Here is a 20,209-nt window from a genome sequence, read left to right as displayed (position 1 = left end):
CAGCTTTTTTTTAATGCGATATCGCAAAATGCGCATAAAAATAGGTGGATGGAAACATAGCTACAGTCTGTATGTGTGTGTGTGTGGGTGTTACAATCAGTTTAGAATTAGTTTAGTACAGCGATTAACTTACGTGTACAAAAAAAGTGCATTCACCTGATTAATACTGAATATCCAGATGGTATAATCAAACATATCTTGTGGCGTTCTCTCGGATTATGTATTTATTTGTCATTTTAACTGTTGGAAACAGAGCGTAAAATTGGACATCAAAGATTTCTTATCCTGTTGCGCCCTCTATAGGCCATGATCAGCGACTAGTCAAAGTCAAGTTTAAAGCGTCATGGCAGAACAATAAAAGTCAACTAGTCTGTGCAACCAATAACACACACACACACACACACACACACACACACACACACACACACACACACACACACACACACACGTGTCTTCACACTTGGCCAGATGTTACAGCTGACACTTTATTCAACAGCTATGGAAACTTCAATCTACACTTGTCTCACATACATCTGTCTTCCACACATGGCAATTCAGAAGAAGCAGCACAAAATACAACATAAAACTAGGCTGAGAGAGCAGAAAGGAATGAGGGGTTCACACAGAGAGAGAGAGAGAGAGAGAGAGAGAGAGAGAGAGAGAGAGAGAGAGAGAGAGAGAGAGAGAGAGAGAGAGAGAGATTCAGTCCTGTGGGTGAAATTTAAACAGTGTAGAATGGAGTGATGCAGGCTGCCAGGGTGACATGACAGGACATGAAGTGACATTAGTCCAAAGGATGGGAGTTTGTGTGGAACACAGGATACATTTAACTATAAAAAGAAAGAAAGAAAGACAGAAAGAAAGAAAGAAAAACCACAAAAGGGTGCTGTGGTTTTTAGAATGTTTCTCTATGGCAGGATTGTTAACAAAATTAAATAAAAACATTCATTAAAGGCACAATATGTAAATTTTCGCCGCTAGAGGACACTTATTCAAAACAAAGGCGTAGCTTGATGACGCCTTGATTTCGCAGAACTATGGGAGGTGCTGAAGAATCGGGATGGGAAATCATATTCATGGATGAGAGCAGAGCAAGGCGAGTGCTGTGCGAGCAGAAACGGGGCTGCTGGAGCGATTGCTAATGAGAAACGAACACAACACACGGCTCGAGAGCAGTGGAACTTTTATTATGTCACAGTCGCCGTTTCCGCATCTTCCGGTCAAGCGTATGTGGGGTAAAGCAGCGCCGTTTTATCATATTAGATACGTTTTTGTGTTGAAAGTTGTTATAGTGCTACTCTGCATTCGCTCGGCAGCTACTATGAGGCACTTGTTGCACACCGACTGCAGTAAGCTAGATCGATATTAGGCATGGTAAAACATGGTACTCGCTATAAATCAATCAATCAGATTTAAACAATAAGACTTACTGTGTTGAGCTATATAACATGATTAGTCTTCTGTCGATGAATTCATCCAAACAGTTGCTCACCTGTCCTATAAAACACATAGTATATTAAAGCGGCTTTGATGTTTCCATGGTTTCTACAAAATAAAACCAAAAACCGAGGGTAACGTGGGTATGATGTTATTAATAAGCGACGCACAGACACGGTCCGTGTCCTGGTTAAAACTGCTTATTTCTCTGGATTTAAACAATCTTGGAAACATTTGGAACAATGTAAGTACACAATCAACAAAATATATAACGCTGTTCTAGTGGTTTTTAGAAATTTTAATCCAAAAATCTTACATATTAATTAACTGATAAATTTAAATGTAAAATTTTATAATAGAATTAAAAATTAATAGTAATTACCCTGCTGTTTGTTTGCTAGTGTGTTCTGTGTGGTTTCTTACTGGCCCACCTTCCAGTCTCTATAATAATCTGGTCTCTAGATATGGTCCTTTCTTCAATGTCAGACCTATGGGATTTTTACAGTCTCATTGCAGTTGGTTACGCCATTGCGACAAGTTACGCTTCGAAGAAACACTTTGTCTTTTTTCATATCCCTAACCCAAGTATTAACAATAGTAATAGTGACACCACTAATGATGTGTGATGAGGTGTGTTTGTAAGGTATAAAGTAATAATTAATGCATACAAGATAAAATGTTTATATATAGAGAGAGAGAACTGTCATATGTAATTGTGAAAGTGAGGATAAGTACAAGCATCCAGAGCGTAGATGTCTGAATGTATGATGAAACTGTACTCTAAGGTTCCTATTTTAGGACCAATAAAGTCCTATAACTCAAGTATGCACACGGAATGAGTGAAGGAGCAAATGTCGCCTTCTTTCATTAACATCTGCTCTTTCTATTTATTTTTTCCCTATCAGAGTTGCGCAACGGCTTTCTTGTAACCTGCTGCTGTTGACACGCTTCCTCTTGTATGAAATATTGCTGCTCCTCAGGGCAGGTTAGCCCGCACCAGTCTGCCTGCATAATTTAAAAAGAGCTGCTTTGAAGAAAAGGAGGAGGAGAAAGGTCACTGCCGATGCCTCCACAATGGAAAAAAAAAAAAACTAAATAAGTATGAGCTCACAAATTAGCAGGACTGTATTTCCTCTCCCTGCTAATATTAGATTAAATGCATCATGTTATATCTTCTTAGGCATCAATATTGCAATGTCAATTGGTACTTTTACAGTTAAGGTTTCTCCTGCTGATCAGAGCTGATTGCTAATTGTGTCTGAGCAATCAAAGCAATGAAGTACATAATTTTTTTCATAGCCCCAGAGTAAATAGATTCACTATTTGCATGTATAACATAATGCAAAGCCATTAATGTAGCTCTTTTGAGCAGTATTCTCTCTGGAACTAATTTACAACCCAGACAACAGAAAACACAAAGTATTAAACTTTGGTGTGTAAATAACTGGGCTACGAACATAAATAATAGCTCAATTCATGCAGCTTATTGCAATTTTTAACCTGGTGGATGAAAGAATAAGTGAAAAAACTCATATACTTACATTGGAGGAGAGACTCAAGCCATTTCCAGTAATCATAACGTTATAGGGAATCATTTTCCTTTTTGGTCATTAAGCAATCACCTGCATAGCAACCATCCAGAACACCTTAGCAACCACATAATATGCTAAAAACCACTCAGAAGACCTTAACAACTGCTTAGCAATGCCCTGGCAACCACCCATTACATTTAATTTCATTCTCACTAGTCAAAGCTGATTGCTAGTTGTGTGTGAACAATCAAAACAATGACGTCCATAGTTCTATTTATAGTCCCAGACTATTTTAATCCGCTACATTTGCATGTATAATGCGACGTAAAGCCATTATTGTAAGTACTCTGGCCTGAGGGTATTATGGTAAAAAGCAGCATTCTTTCTGACACATGTTTTTGAATTTACAAAGACCCCCAGCCTCATATTTCATCAATCCCCCTGTTCTTGTTCCACCGTTGTTCCTGTTATGTTGTTCTTTTAGCTTCAGGGGTTTGGTGACTTTGAGTTACTGCACAGACAGTGCTGTGGTGAACTGTTCAAACAGGTCACTAGAGCATCTATTCTACCTGAGGCCATACAGAGAACAAGAGAAAGAGAGAGGACAAGAGAGCAGAGGGAGAAAATGTAAAGCAAAAGTAAAAAATATACACTGTTGTCTTGGTGCTGTTCTGCCTAAGGCCTGAAATGTCAAGGTATTGTACGGGTTTTTAGTGGACAGTTGTGTGTGCGCGTGCATGAGAAGAAAAGAGAAGAAAAGGTATTTGCACTCTGATGGACCAATGCCAGTAGGCTACATTATATTCATAATTAATGTGACCTGTGTTTGTCAGTATTGTAACCCAATCTCATGGCAAATCGTACGTATTTTATGAGGTGGCTAATTCGTACAACCTCACTCATATGGGGGTACAGGGGTTTTTAGTGGACAGTTGTGTGTGTGTGTGTGTGTGTGTGAGAGAGAGGTTGTACAAATCTGTACGATTTTTGCTAAATCGCACGTATTTTACGAGTTGCCAAATTCGTATGAATTCGTACGAATGACATAGCCGTAACCCTGCCCCTAAACCTACCAGTCACTGGGGTTTAGGCAAATCGTACAAATTCGTAAGAATTAGCCACCTCGTAAAATATATATAAATTGGTCGTAACATAGAGTTAAGTATTGCAACTAACACTACAACTATTAAAAATCATGGTAACGCTTTATTTCAATGGTCAACTTTAGATATTCACTAACTATAAGTAACTTTAAAACTACATCAACTAAACGCCGGGTTCAGACTACACAATATTTTTGTCGGTCACGATAGTCACTGTGACAGACTATATGATTTTGACTCCTAAAATATTGTCGTGGACAAGAAATATGTCAGACCACACGTTGCTACCCGACCATTCATCGCGTGCCGTCTTTAACCGCGTGTGTGCTGTCATCGAGAAGGCGGGACTATCGACTGACAGAAGGTGCCGTGAGCATAAACAAACAATGGCTAGCAGCATGTTTTGCTCTGTTTTGTCGTCACAAAAGCCCAAAAGTTGACACATATCTGGATTGCATGGATATTTGGATTTCCTCCAAAGAGATCTGAGGTAACATATGTTTTATTTACCTTTTTTCACTCTGTCGCGGTAACTTAGTCCCTTGAGGAAACATCATAAACGCAGGAGTATTGTTGCCATAGCTCCACAAACATTTCCTCCATTGTAAATTCCAGCTATCAGAAACGATGCCATTGTCTTCCTTTCATTCGGCATATTTGAAAGCATGTAGGAAGGTGCTTCTGTGCTTCTATTGGCCAGTGCCACACATGACAGAACTTGTCGTGGACGAACAAGAAAAAAATTAAACATGCTAGTCTTTCTGTTGTGATGTCCTGAAGCACTGCAGACGCGGCATGGTTTGTCGTCCACTATGACACACTACACAAACTGAAACGATTGAATCTTGCGTCCCGACGGCCATTGTCGTTAAAGGCAGGAACATACCAAGCCGATGCCGACGAACTAGTGGCGACAAAAGCAGACTACGAGGTTGGCTCACGTCGGCAGATTCTGGGTCCAAAGTTGCTCTGACACACCAAACCGACGCTCGACAGCCAACAGCCAAGTAGCACGTCCGTTCTGCGCCTGCATAAGATGAAATGCCTTTCCGTACCAGCAGGTGGCAGTAGCTGAACAGCCAATCAGAATGATCAGATGGCCCGACTGACCGACGAGCTCCGACGCCGATTCAAAAAAAGCCGACAAGGACCAACTTCAGCCGACAGTACGGAACACACTGAGAAAACTTAGTCGGTCGATGAACAAATACTGCCTGTCGGCTTGGTGCGTTCCTGCCTTTACGAATCCTACGACACCCTACGTCAAGCAAATCGGGCTAAAATTGTGTAGTCTGAACCATGCATACCTCTCATTAGAGTGTTAGTAGACTGTAGTAGATGGTTTCCCTTTCAATTTTAGTTGTTTTCTCCAGTATTACATAACTTTTGTCATGTCGAGTGACAGTTTAAAGCAAATCTTATTAGATAGTGAAATAAGATTAAAGTCTTGATGCAACAGAAGTCTTTTCTTTTATATTGTAACATACATCCAAGTGATTATGTTAAAAAGTAAAAAATATAGGCAGGGACTCGGTTTTATCCAACGGTTTTTGATTAGATGAAGGCAGATCTGAGTGTGAGCTTGAAGTCAAGTGTAAGAAAGGGGTGGGTTAAGTGGACTAAATGATTGGACAAGTACAGAATACTTCAGAGAAGTCAGTCATTTCACTAGAGGATAAAGTTATGACATTTTGACTAAAAATTACAAGCTCAACATTTTATTTTTTATTGAACATTCATGAATGAAACGTACACAATAAGATGCATTCAGAAAAAAGACTGGGTAAATTTCCATTCCATATCAATTTTAAGTTGAGAGCGCACTTGCAATGCATTGACCAACATTCACACCTGCATATGTGTATACTATGTTTCCGACTGTAAAGTTGATCTTTGTTGACATTGGCACCAATTTCACAAATAGGACATGCTATGAGGCTGAGCATCTATTATTATATCCATACTTGCTTCTTATTCTCCCTGCATGTCTCTCTTCTCTCTGTTTCTCCTCGAGATGACCCAAAACGTTTCTAATTATGAGCTGGTTCCTGCCGGTGTTCCGGCTGCCAGGGAGTCAGCTGGGTTCACTGATCCCTCAACGTGTACAGCTGTTATCTTTGACTTGTGTCCAAAACCCAGATTGGAAGTAAGTTCAGAACCAGACAAGTGTGAATCCCTCTGTTTAATTGCTATGGCGCTGTTCCTCTGGTCAGCCATTCTTCTGAGGACCCCACCGGTGTGTCGAGCATTTACCTGTGGATTAACAGAACATGAAACCAGGGGAAGACCTTTAAAAGCAAGATGAAATGTGAGCTTACTTGCCCTGGAGAGCGTGGCCATCTGCTGCATTGAGGAATAGAGGGAGACAACTAAATTGAAAACAATGCAGGGATGGACACTGAGAGAACAGCCTCCATACTGGGAGGTGTAAGCAGTAACTCAGTCTCTCTTTTCTCTCTTCGAGAGAGAGGGTGAAAGTGACTGAAGTGTCTACACAGGCCTTCGATACAAAACGTAAAAACACTTCAAAATACTCAGTCAGACGGAGTCAGACAGAACTTTATGGTAAAGGGTATAGAGCTGTGCAATTAATCGAAATTTAAGTCTCAATTTCAGCTTCTAATGATTATGAAAACACAATGATTGAGATGAAACGATTATTGTGCCACATTCCGTTCCTTTCTTTTACAGTGGTGCACTTAAGCTCCTCCTTAAAAGGCCAAACTTAATGTTCAGATCAGTCAAATGACTGTCATAAAATTCAGTCTATACTGGGGGATGTGCTTGATATTAATAGTTATTAAGAGCATATTAAGCAGTGAAAGAGTGACAGCAGCCAAATAATACTTCCTCTGTCACTACCATTAATGTTAATCAAACAAGAAAAAAAAAACCTCACTGCTCTTGACTAAATGACTTTTATAGCTTTAATAATAAAGCTTTAAAAAAACCCTAAACCTCACTCCCATGGCACCAATGAAACCCATCCGGTTCTACTCGCACCGCTCCAAGCGGGATTCAAACTGGCGTTTCCTGCTTGGGAGATGGGCACGCTAACAAGGACGCTAAAGTCTGCAGCCTCTAACGTCAGTCGCTAACACCCCCTTATGAAGCCAGTGGAGTGAGGTTTACTCACACAGCTCTTACTAGCTGGCCTTTATTACACTCACCCCCCCTAAACCTCACTCCCATCTGGGTCACGGCACCAGTGTAACCCCTCCAGTTCTACTTGCACTGCTCCGAGCGGCATTCGAACTGGCGTTTCCATGCATGGGAGGCAGACACGATAACAAGGACACTAAAGGCCGCGGCGACACTGTACTGAGGGTTACTCTAACAGCTCTTACTAGCTGGCCTCTCTTAAACTTACTTGCCTTCAATAACTGTTTGAGGACTAACATTAGTTAGCATAACACTAGTTTCTGTTGTGGTAACAAAATTGTGTAATTTAGATGGTGTCTACAATTTTTATATGCAACAAAATCTATTTGAAACATATTGCTATTGTGAAAAAGTCGTGTAAGATTTTGGTTAAACCTCCCAATTACAGTATTGACCAAAATAAACATGATAATGTTTTTTTCTATATTTTTTCACACCTCAATTCAATGTTTTCACACCAAACTTAAAAATTTAAAAACTGCAGTCTGTTCTCAAGTCATAAATAAAGCTTGCAGTTCTCACATACATTTATTGCTTGTGTGATCTCAACTCATCCTTTCACCCAAAAACATTTTACATTTTTTTTAGCAGTTAGAAGTTTACTGCTTGTTCAATTTAAAATAACCCAATACAACATAATTCTTGATTAAACTTATGAACAATAAACTTATTTGCAAGTTTCTGCATAAACGTGTAATACTGCATGCATCAAATCTCATTTGCATACATTCAATTAAACTGTGTAAAGATGCATCACACCAGGTCTGATGCCAATAACAATGACAGAATTTTCCTTTTGGGGTAAATTATTCTTTTAAGGTTTTTTTTTTTAAATGTTGCTGAGTGGTTATTAGAACTGTTTGCTCATCTAATTTTATCTGGTTTACCTACTAGAAGTTTTGCCCTGAGAACTGTTTATCTGACCACAATCTGCTGGAACACATCCTAACAGGCTGAACCACTGTTGTCCGACTGTTTCCTCACATCTGATGTCTGCAGGGGCGACCGCTTCTCTGGAGTGAGAGTATCCACACTTAAAGGTCGTTAGCATAACCTCTGGCACCTCACAAAAGAAAGACAGATGAGAAAAAGTGAGTCAATTATTCATAGAATGAATAAATCATCTAGTATATAACTTCGGCACCACCCTGGTCACGCGTCGACTCGAGAGACGGACGATGAGAGGTAAGAAAAAAATCCAGGCCTGCCCTTCTGACCGGCAGCCATCAGTTCTATTATTCATTTCCTTTATTATGGTGTCTTACTCTGACCTCTCACATGCCCTCAGTAAATCCACACACAAAGAAAGAAATAGAGATGCAAATATATCAGCCTGATTATCCCATGCATTCTGGATCTCGTAAAACAATCCATCTGAAATGTACTGTAGATCCTAAACAGGTATCAAGATCGGTGCAACATCACAAAAACTGCATCTATTTACATACTGTTCTAAGTAAAAGAATACAGATGTTATCTCCTTAATTTCAGCTTACATAACTTTCATAATTATTATTCACATGGTTAAGTACTGCAGTGTAGGCTGCAGGTGCATTTTAATATGCATGGAAGGTGACCGACAATGCGTGTACTACAATGTCAAACGTTTGTAATTCATATCCACAGACCATCACCACACTGCTTCATATTTACACATTATATTAAAATTCAGTCAAAAGACAAGAGAGCGCAGGAAGAGCATGTTATTCACTGCCTCTGGCTTCAATGCAGGGCAAATTAGATTTTAGCCTAAGAGGTACATGTGATCTTTCACATGCTTTTATGCCCATGAGTTACATTACTGTAAATTTGTAAAAGCAAAATATTATTTGCAACAATGATGCAACAAGGAATAAATGAGTTGTGTATACAGTGGATTTTTATTGAAATGACTGGATTTCAGCCACGAAAATCCGCTGAAGAAATGTCAGCAAAATCCTATGATTTCAATTGGAATCCAATTTTGTGTGAATACGAAAGACTTCCCCACACAGATTTCACATTGGGTTCTGTTAATCATGTGAATTTGCCAGATTGGCCGAAAACGTCTTGGTTTGAAATCTACTTTTATGTGAGCTGTGCTTCATTTGTTGCTATACTATTGACAACAGACAATGGACCATTTTTTGTCCGCAAAGTTTGCTAATGTGACCTCACTTTTAGAATTGTAACTGGCAATATGGTCCCACTTTATATTAGGTGGCCTTAACTATTATGTACTTACATCAAAAATTAAGTACAATGTACTTATTGTGTTCATATTGTATTGCAAAACACTTTTGCTGCTATTGAGGTGGGACACAGGTAAGATTAGGGACAGGTTTGGTGGTATGGGTAGGTTTAAGGGGTTAAGGGTGTAAGGGATGGGTCAACAGTGTAATTATAAATGTAACTGCAGAAAATAATTACAGATGTAATTACATGCAGGTATTTTTTAAAATATAAGTACAATGTAAAAACATGTATGTACACAATAAGCGCATTGTGTTATATAGTAGTTAAGGCCACCTAATATAAAGTGGAACCGGCAATATTTCCTGCATCCAAGTATGCCAACTTCCATACTATATAGTAGGTAAAAATAGTATGTGCATTCAATATTATGTCCAAATTCACAGTATTCATAAAACAGTAAGCAAAAAGTACCCAAGATGACATAAGTGTGCATCCGACTTTACTATCCCATGAGGCCACAGGAGATTTGTGAATGGCGTTGAGCGACGCAACTGACAAATATGCCAACTTCCATACTATATATTAAGTAAAAACAGTGTGCATCCAATAGTATGTCTAAATTCACAGTATTTATAAAACAGTAAGCGAAAAGTACCCGGATGACTTACTACTTACTAAGTGCGCATCCGACTTTACTATCCCATGAGGCCAAGGAGATTTGCGAATGGTAGTGAAGTGACGCAACTGACGCCATAGGTTACATGACAATGACAACATGGTGGATGTAGTACAAATTTTATTCATACTATATAGAACATACCTTTTCAACGGTTTCAAAACAAATGTCGTACCTACTATACAGTGCAGTATCGGGTTGCAGCGATTGAGTCTAAAATGTAAGTTACTCTACATTTTAGGCCAGACCGCCTTCCGTATTTAAATTACGGAACTGGTGTCACGTCAGTTAAGCTCTTTCCGTACGTTGAATAGGGAAGTCGTAGGATGTAGCGTAAGCATTTTGAACTGCGAGAGTTTCTACTTACTTTCTTCGTAAGTAGGAAGATAGATATTTTGTTAAATATTTTTTTACGCAAATGTATCACTTTGCTTCAGAAGGCCTTTATTAACCCCCCGGAGCCGTGTGGAATATGTTTATGATGGATGGATGTGGATTGAGACACTTCTTCAGCTCATACTCATTTTGTAACGCTTACTGCCATTATAAAGCTCGGACGCATCAGGATATTTATTAATATTTCTCCGATTGTGTTCATCAGAAAGAAGCAAGTCATTTATACCTAGGATGGCTTGAGGGTGAGTAAAGCTTGGGGTAATTTTCATTTGAAAGTCAACTAATCCTTTAATAATTTGTTCTGTGGACATGAAAACTTGTTCACATCTGGTTAGTACACAGTGTTAATTTCACTTTACAGCCTCATTAAATTCAGCTATAGTGTCCTAAAATATAACAGTTTACATAACACAACAGAAGCACATCCAGTGACACATTCATCAAGTGTCATGGATTAATGAATAAACTGTACTGTTGTTCCTGTATTAACAACCTGCTCTTCCAGGCTTTTTCCATAATACAAATCTAAACACCGAACAGATGTCTTTGTTTACACCACAATGCATCAGAAAGTCACAAAATCTGCCCCTGTGTTACACATCTGTGACAGTGTAATGAGAACCTGCGTAGCGACGCTGTTTGCCATAAAATGCAATTTCACCTCAGTAATTTTTTTTTTTTATCATTTACACCACCTGATCCACCCATTTTTTTCCACAGACACACAAATATTCCTGCTTTACCCTGAGCACTTTTTAACAATTTATGTAATGCTTGGCCCTTATCGCCACTTCAGAGTGACTTAACTGGTAAAGTGGTCAGGGTGGTTTAGTTTGGCACTACAAGCCTCTCTATGGATAAAAGGTGAAGCCTTAACCGTTAAAAGCCCCTTTCGGGTTTATCTCGGGTCAGAGTGCTCGTTATATGCGCTATTACCAGCCGTGCTATGCTAATGTGCGGTGCTATTCAGGCAAGAGGCTTGACAAAATGAGTGGGCCTCTCTTGACAGTTAGAGACAGAGAGAGAAAACTTAAATGATTTCTGAGCAAGAGTGCTACAGCAAGAGGTCAGCAGGAGAGAGAACCACAGGAAAGCTTTTAATCACTCAATCAAAACCTTAACAATCAGTGGCAAACATAGAGACAGATCATTATGACCCTCTAAACTTTGGTAAATGGCCCGCTGCTTGTAATGATGGTAATGAGTGGGATTTTATAGGGTGAGGTCAGCCCAGTTCATCTCTGACTAATATCATGCTTACACCAAAAGACTTTCTGTCAGAAATGAGCACAACATTTAAGCTGCAGGATGCAAAAATTAAAAGTTTAAGCAGTCATTTTATGGAATCATTGTAAATTAGTCAGAAGAGGTTTTAGACATGATGTGAGAAATCATAATAACAGGACTGATTACATCCATTTAAATTTGACGTTGTCTTTGCAAAGCCTTGCGTGAAAGTTTAAAATGAAATTTGTTGCTGTTATACTTCAGTCTTTTTTATTACTTTACAGTACCTCATTATGGTGATTCTGTTTTTTGTTAACATTAGTCTATCTAAAACAACATTTAATGGCTGCAAGTTCACAAAGTTCAGTCATTAGAAGCTTTTAAACGGAAGGAAGCTGAGAAAATTAAAGACAAAACAAGAGGAAGTCATCACACCCTGCAGCAGGTCACACTTTCCAGAACACTGATTCAGCACTGCACATGGAGCAAAACTGTCTAAACATCATCATCCCCAGAGCAAATAACTTCATTCAGACCCTCAGACAAATAGATGCTGTTTTTGTCTTAGTTTAACACACTCTTTGTTTCTTCACTTTATTTTCTAGTAAGCCTCGGCATATCTGAATGATTAATGCAACAAATATTTTACGATTCATGCATTAACACTTAGCTGAGAGAAATAGAGACATATTTCAAATCCACTGATTGAAGCTAGTCAATGCGGTGCGTCAGTCAGACCCATAATCGTGCAATTCATGTTCATAAATAATTAACAGCTGTTTAATCCTGGACCATTTTAACATTTGCCAAAGAATCTCATACTTGGATTTTCCCCCTATTAAATCACAGTTTCTTCCAAATGTTAATGAATATGAAATAATAAACAATGACTCAACCTTGTTGTGGACTAATGAAAGGTCATTTTCTGCGGTACGGCATTTACTGTTGACTAATCACTCACTGCTGAGTACCTACAACTAATCACAAAAAAGAAAAAGGTTGTGGAACAACAATCTCAAGACAAAAAAAATAGCACACACATACATAAAGGTAATGATAAAGCATTGACAATTAGACCCGCCCCCTTTAGTTACTGTTGCTACGTCCGACAAGCCATGCAGCTCTCACGCCACACATCATGTTCCCATGCAGTGAAAAATACACATGGAGCAAAGAGGACATGACAGAGCAGGTTACTTTTGATATGAAACAATGTCTCAAATTTAAAATTTTGTCATTTTTAAAGAAATTTAAACAATAAATACCATTTTGTGGTTACTGTTGTGTGTTTGCTCTAGCACCTCAGTTCAAGCGGCTTGTAAACCAATCATCTCTTTCTAATAATTAATTTATAACATCAAATAAACGTCATAAGGAATGTTGTTTCAACCACGGAAAGATGTCAGTACACACAATAATTAAAGTTCAAGTCCACCGACGTTAATCTACTAACTCCCCTGACTGCTTTGTTGGACAAAACGGCGGATTCGGCTTTATGATAGGATAGATCGCCTGTCAATTAAACTCCCAGCGAAGGGTCATATATATATATATGAGCGTCCGACTCCCACGCCAGAGACCCAGGTTCAAGGCCCGCGCAAAGTGGGCCGAGTAGGACCTGGGTGAGGGGTTACATATATATATATATATATATATATATATATATATATATATATATATATATATATATATTTATATTTATATTTATATTTATATAGGCCTATATATATTGTGGTGGAAAAAAAATGAGAATATGAGAGGGGAGGAAAAATAATGTCAATGCTTTTGCTTTCTCTCGCAAATGTTTGTGTTCCCCAAGAAACATTGCATTGCTCACAAACCTTTTGGGTTCTTTGCGAGGGAACAAAGTTTCTTGGGGAACGCAAAACTTTTGTGAGAGAATGCAAAAGCATTGATTCTTATTCTTCCTCCCATCTCATTTTTTCCACTCCCATATTGGCTCTGTAAAAAAAAAGTGCAAAAAGTTGCAAAGAATTCTTTTTCAGTGAGCTTTAAACTGCTGTTTATGTGTTTCATTTATGTTTTTTTTTTGTTGGTGTCATCACTCTACACAAGAGTGCTGACCCCAACAGAAAGCCATGATGACTTCATCATATCAAACCCGAACTCAACCAATCACTTTCACCTCTTCGCCCAACACTGCCTGGATATTACCTACAGTCCCCCAGGGTACAGATCTCTGTAATTGTTTTCACTCACAGTTCATCACTCCTCTGAAGAATCAGAGGTGGTATTTGGCATGGCTCAAGCTGGTTTAACGGTCAGCAGAACGTCTGTTGGGAAGGGGAGGACATGGAGAAGCTCTGCCATCCGCTATAGAGAAGGCAGAATTACAGTTCTCGGTCCTGTGGACCGAGCACCACTACTGTTACAGAAGCAACACCGTTGCCATTAATCACCATGGCAACCTAATAGAACATGCCAGGACGGAGCGCTGGTGAGGTGGAGATAGAGCGCGAGGCATGCAGCAGCTCCAGGTGTCACTGTAAAGCAATAACACTGGCACTCAGCGAAATCAACGGCTCATTGGCCAGTTATGGATGTTCAGAATAGAGTGCTTTAGAGTCGAAAGATCCTCTCCTAAAGGCGAGAGATTGCTTTCAAAGACTACATGACTATACTAAAACCTATATTACATTTACACATTAGGGAGTAGCTGTTATCGAAAGTGACTTATGTGTATTCAAGGTAAACTGTACATTTTCCTGCAAGCGTGAATCAATGTCCATGACCTTGGCTTTGCTAGCGCCACTAAAATGCTGTTTAAAGGTTTATACGCTGAGCTCTGTCCTTAACGCAGACAATAATTTTGTCCTTCGGTTTGTAAAATACAAAAATTTATAGTAATTTACTCTTTTACTTTATTAGTTCAAGTTAAAATGTTTATTGATAATGATTTACCATTTACTAGATTTCGAAAGAATGTGTATTTTAATGTTTAGCCTTGCTATCCTATAGACTTTTATTGTAAATGCACTACATGGTTTAAAATCATTAGAAAACACTAGAAACCATTGTTAGCCAAAGGATTTGCTGCCAATGGACAGTTCAAGGAGAGATGGGAAGAAAAGAGAGAAGGGAATAAACAATGAGATTGGGTTAAGAGAAAGAAACATAAGAAATAAGGAACCAACTATAAAAGATTAAACACCTAGCATGAATCTGCTCATTGGCATTTATGGTAATGCGGCACGCTATGGACTTCTGTTTAGTGAGAGAACTGTGTGTATGACTTCCACTGCATACACAATCATCTCTTGAGCACTGTTATGTTGGTTACAATTCAGAATATCAATATACACAAGTGTATATATGAGTATGCACAATGTAATTTCTATGGAGATTCTAGTGTCTGGTCTTCTGTGCTCTATACCCTATATGACTACAAATAAAGTCCTCTTTAGTTCTTCAGTATACCAAATGCATTTTCTGTGTGCCCCAAGTGTGTCCTTTCAGGTCTTCCTATATGATGGAGTGATCTCTCGTCCTCGTAGCTGAAGGCTATAAGAGAGAAACGGGTGAATGAGTGGAGCCGAGGGTCAGGGTGAGTGTGCGCACGGCCGAGAAATGAGGCTTTAATGCAGCTTTTTATTTGTGTAGGGGACATAGTGTCAGATCCCTCAGTAAATTGTGGCTGGTGGAAGAATCATCACCTACTGGAGCAAGGATTCAATTCCAGTCAAGGACAGGTCAGAGATCATTCAGAGGGGATGGAATGAGTGACACTGAGATAGAGAGAAGAACAAAGGGGAAAAGGTGGGATAGTCCCATTGTAGAGAAAAAAAAAAGAGCACATGCAGTGGGGCCTGGATTTTTTTTTTTTTTTTTTTTTTTTTGGTTGAGTAGGGTAGTTAGTGTTATACTACACTATAAAAAATGCTGGGTTAAAAAACAACCCAATGGACAAACCAATATGCTGGACAGTTTTATTTAACCCAACTATTGATTTAAAATTACTATATTGCTGCCTTAAAATGAACCCTAAATAGGTTGGAAATTAAAAATCACATAATTACTAGAGGCAACAATAATAATCAAAAGGTGAACATTTATTAATAAGAAACATTTATTAATAAGAAATAATAATACATGTTTAAATGTTTAATTATTATTCATCAAACATATTAATATATGTTAATTTATTAAAAATATGAATAAATGTTAATTTCCAACATATTTTGGGTTCATTTTAAGCAAGCAATACAGTCATTTTTTTAACAATAGTTAAAAATAGCAAACATTTAACCCAACTGCTGGGTTAAAACAATCCAATTGCAGGGTTTGTCCATTTTCGACCCAACTTGGGTTGATTTTTAACCCAGCATAAGAAAAATAAGACCATATTATTGTCTAATATAAACATACACTAGAGTTCATAAGTTTTGGGTCTATTAGTATTGGGTTTTTTTTTTTTTTGAAAGAAAATATTTTTATTCAGCAATGTGCATTAAAATTAACCACAAACAAACAGTTAAGACAATTATAATGTTAAAAAAGATTTCTATTTCAAATAAATGCTGTTGTTTTCTGTCTAGTCTATTACATTTTTTTCTATTCTTTAAAAAAAATCCTAAAAAAAAAAAAAAATCAGTTTCCACAAAAATAGTAAGCAGCACTTTTTATTTGTCAAAAATTGATAATAAGAAATGTTTCTTGAGCACCAAATCACATATTAGAATGATTTCTGAAGGATCATGTGACACTGAAAAATTCGGCTTTGCCATCACAGGAATAAGTTACAATATATTAATATAGAAAACAGTTTATTACAGTTACAGATTATTTTAAATTGTAATAACATTTCACAATATTACTGTAAATCAATTACTGTCCAAATCAATGCAGCCTTGCTGAGCATGACAGACTTTGTCATCTGAGATGACATTTGTCATTTTGTTTAGTCATTTTCTATAGATCTCAGGTACCAATATTAGGAATTTAAAAATGCTCAATGGATAATACAAAGAAAAGTAAAGATAAAGAAACATAAGATGTAGGGAACAAATAAGGAAACACAAGAGAAAGAACTGGATATAAAAAATACCTGGCATGACTCCACCCATCGCCATTCATAATAGTCCGACACTTCTTTCTCTCTCTTATTCCTCCTCCCTCATCACACTTCCACTCTCCATCCCTTGATCATGCCATTGAGGTCTCGCTCGGCCTAAAGTGGAAGCCCTGAAGAGAGCGGAAGCAATCTAAATCAGTCACTGCCACAGAAAGAACAGCCCAGCAAAAGACCTCAGTCTTCCAGCGAGACATGAATCAACTCAAATCACCCGCTCTCTCTCACACTCTCTCCCCCCTCCAAACCATGACTTTCTATTAACATCTTTCTTTCTTTCATTCTTTCTGAGGGCTTCAAAAGAAAGGAGGGAAGAAAAAAAGAAAAATCAGAAAGTTGATTCAACACTCTCTGCTGTAAACTTGCTGGGGCAGCAGCAGCTGTAGGAAGAGATGAGGTTGATATTGAGGTCTAGGCGGCATTTAAGCAAGTTTGAATAGAAAAACCAAGGGAGAGAGTACAAAAACTTTGACCTGGGGAACTTCCTGTGATCACAATTCTTTATGACCCATTAAAAATACCTGCAAAAGAAAAACACATTAATACAAAGTACGCAAATGTACAAAACATTAATAACAATTCACTACGTTATAAAATATATACCAAAAGGGAAGTACTTGAGCTATGCTTTGCAATGTTTTCAAGGCTGACTATAAACGGTAGAGGCTGTCTTTGGAAATACTACTTCACACTTTTAGTTCTTATGGCTTTAAAAAATTTAATCGAATTATCATCATCAAGGTGAAGATCTCCAGGCAGTGAAATTGCATTGATGACCTCTGCTTTTCTGAGAGCGTCTGCTGCTTACATGTGCTAACTAGCATTACCATAGAAATCTCAGAGTCTGAAAAACTGCAGCACAAGGTGTGAAATAACAGACTTCTCAGTCTTGCTAAATTGCTTAGTTACTGTAGTCAGTCGAATAAAACGGCAGACAAAAGAGGGGTTTTCCTCACAATGTAGAATTTCAACCATTGTGTGCACCTGTTGTGATGCTAAAAATAGAGCATGTTTTTATACCATTGTGTAGGATTTCACTATTGCTGTGATGTGTATTGCTACACCACCGTTCAAAAGATTGGGGTCAGTATTTTCATTAGTAAATTAATACTTTTATTGAGCAATGATGCATTAAAATGCAGCTTTGGTAAGCACAAGGCTTCTTTTCAAGAATATTAAAGGGGACCTATTATGCAAAATTAACTTTTATAAGGTATTTGAACACAGATGAGTCCACAGTGAGTGTAAACAACCAGCCTATAATGGTAAAAATCCACCCACTCCTTTTTTATAATCCCCATAAATCAAGTCTCTCCAAATGCATGGTTCTAGGTTTCCCCCTAAAAGCCCCGTCCATGATTGGTGATGATCTGCCTTGTTAGCATAGATATCGCCCTAAGAGAGCCGCAGAAGTCCGCCATTTCTGTTTACTTGCTGGAGATATACAATGTCTGTGCCCAAAAAAAAAAAAAAAAAAAAAAACCATACATTACAAATGTTCTGTTATTGGACGTACCAACGAACATAAGAGTCACAATAGACGCTCGGCATCTGAGCCACTGAGGACACCGTGGTTGAATTGGTTGAAGGAAATGTGCCGAAGAGAGTCGGTAAAGTGTTATATATTTGCGCAAATCATTTTACGTCGGACTGCTTCAGAAACGAGGGTCATGTCAACGCTGGATTTGCACAAAAGATTAACATGACGGTACATGCTAGTCGATAACTCCACAACAACTACATATATTTATCCACTAATCATTCAGAAACATCCAGTTGCATTCTAAAAGTTGTACCTTCTTCCGGAGTCTCTGCATCATTGTCCGACTCCGGTTTGAACAATGTAAGGCTAAACACCGTTACTGGCAATCTTCATTTTGGCTGCGTGAGATTCTCCAGTTTTGTTGTTGTTGAGCAACCGAAGCGTGAGCTGTTAAAGCTCCGCCCTCTTCTGGATAGGGGGCCGGAAGCAGCAGCTCATTTGCATTTAAAGGGACACACACAAAAATGGCATGTTTTTGCTCACACCCAAATAGGGGCAAATTTGACAAGCTATAATAAATGACCTGTGGGGTATTTTGAGCTGAAACTTCATAGACGCATTCCGGGGACACAAGAGACTTATATTACATCTTGTGAAAAGGGGCATAATAGGTCCCCTTACTGATCCCAAACTTTTGTACAGTAGTGCATGTTTCTGGCATGAGTAATCTTAAAATGTGCAGATTCTATTCATGCAAATATACGTGCTGAATATACAGTACACAGACAACACTCTGTTCTGGAAACAAAAGCAATTAAGTGCTGTAATCTCTCCCAAGAGACACTTTGAGCAGTCAGTGACCACAAATATTCATGATCATGCATTTTCAGTATTGGGTCTAAACAAATGTTGAAATAACAAATGCAGAGTGCTACGAATTTATCAAGGCCTGCAGCGATGAGTCCCAAGCTAATGAGGACTGCTGAAAATTATACATTATGATGTATGAGATATGGATAATGTATACGAGCTGAAGTGTTTGCAGGATGTCGGGAACAAATATATACTTTCTCGTTCTCCCATCAAGCACTTCTGGATGTTTACACTGATTTTCTCTCGAACACTTTGATTGATGAAAACCTCATCTCTTGTCAGTGATATTTAAGAGCTGTAAATAGCTGTCAGATGCAGATGCGCTGCACGCATGTCAATCTAAATACACATGGCTTTGATGTGACGAAGATTTTTAGATCATAAGATGCATCTAAAGGTCTTTGCATGGAAAATAATCAAAGCACTGACATTGCTACAAGAGAGATTGTAGGAAAAGGGAAACTTCGCAAACTTATCATAGTAATCTGACACTGCCGTTTAGCTCAGAAAAAAGCAAAGAATGCAACCACCAGAAGATCGAAGTCAAAGCTCTCTGCTCACAGACTTCCATCTCCAGACTCCTTTAAGGTGAAGGAAACAGAATCATTCTGTTCTCAACCAGAAGAACCACTGAGAAAAAGAAAGAGGACACTGAACTGTGTAATCCCTCCATTCACACATGCATGTGGCTGCCTCGTCTTTTACGTCTCTTTCTTTCTCTTTTGTCCCTTGAGCGCCTCCGCACTTCTATCAGCTTCCTTCGTTCTTCGTTTTGTGCAACCGATCTACCTTAATTGAAAATGGGAATGAACACACCATTGAAAAAAAAGAATAATTGACATGGTTACACTGCGCTGGTAAGCCTTTAATTCAATAATATGGCAGATTAAGGGGTTGGATTCTACCTTCTCTGGAAGCCCTCCCAATGGGGAATGGTTCCACTTGGCCGGAAAACGATTATAGAAGAATGAACGAACACACACACACACACACACACACACAAAACAGCTGAGTCAAATGAAGCAACTCACCAGCACACATGCACACAATGAATTG

At 38.5% G+C, this 20,209-nt stretch overlaps 1 long non-coding RNA gene across 2 annotated transcripts in view; it reads right to left on the bottom strand.

The window, feature by feature from the left end:
- Window positions 1-5,774: 5,774 nt before the first annotated feature.
- Window positions 5,775-20,209, bottom strand: part of LOC127522985 (uncharacterized) — a 29,281-nt gene continuing 14,846 nt past the window's right edge. Inside the window, exons 5-7 of one of the 2 annotated variants that reach the window (XR_007932792.1) lie at window positions 16,774-16,910; window positions 8,126-8,297; window positions 5,775-6,325 (exon numbers count right to left, since the gene is read on the bottom strand). This is a non-coding gene — a long non-coding RNA (uncharacterized LOC127522985). The remainder of the gene's footprint in view (window positions 6,326-8,125; window positions 8,298-16,773; window positions 16,911-20,209) is intronic. The other variant, XR_007932793.1, reaches the window with a different exon arrangement.

Source organism: Ctenopharyngodon idella, chromosome 11 (assembly GCF_019924925.1).
Source record: "Ctenopharyngodon idella isolate HZGC_01 chromosome 11, HZGC01, whole genome shotgun sequence".
Lineage (NCBI taxonomy): Eukaryota > Metazoa > Chordata > Actinopteri > Cypriniformes > Xenocyprididae > Ctenopharyngodon > Ctenopharyngodon idella.
This window is presented reverse-complemented; position numbering and strand designations above follow the sequence as displayed.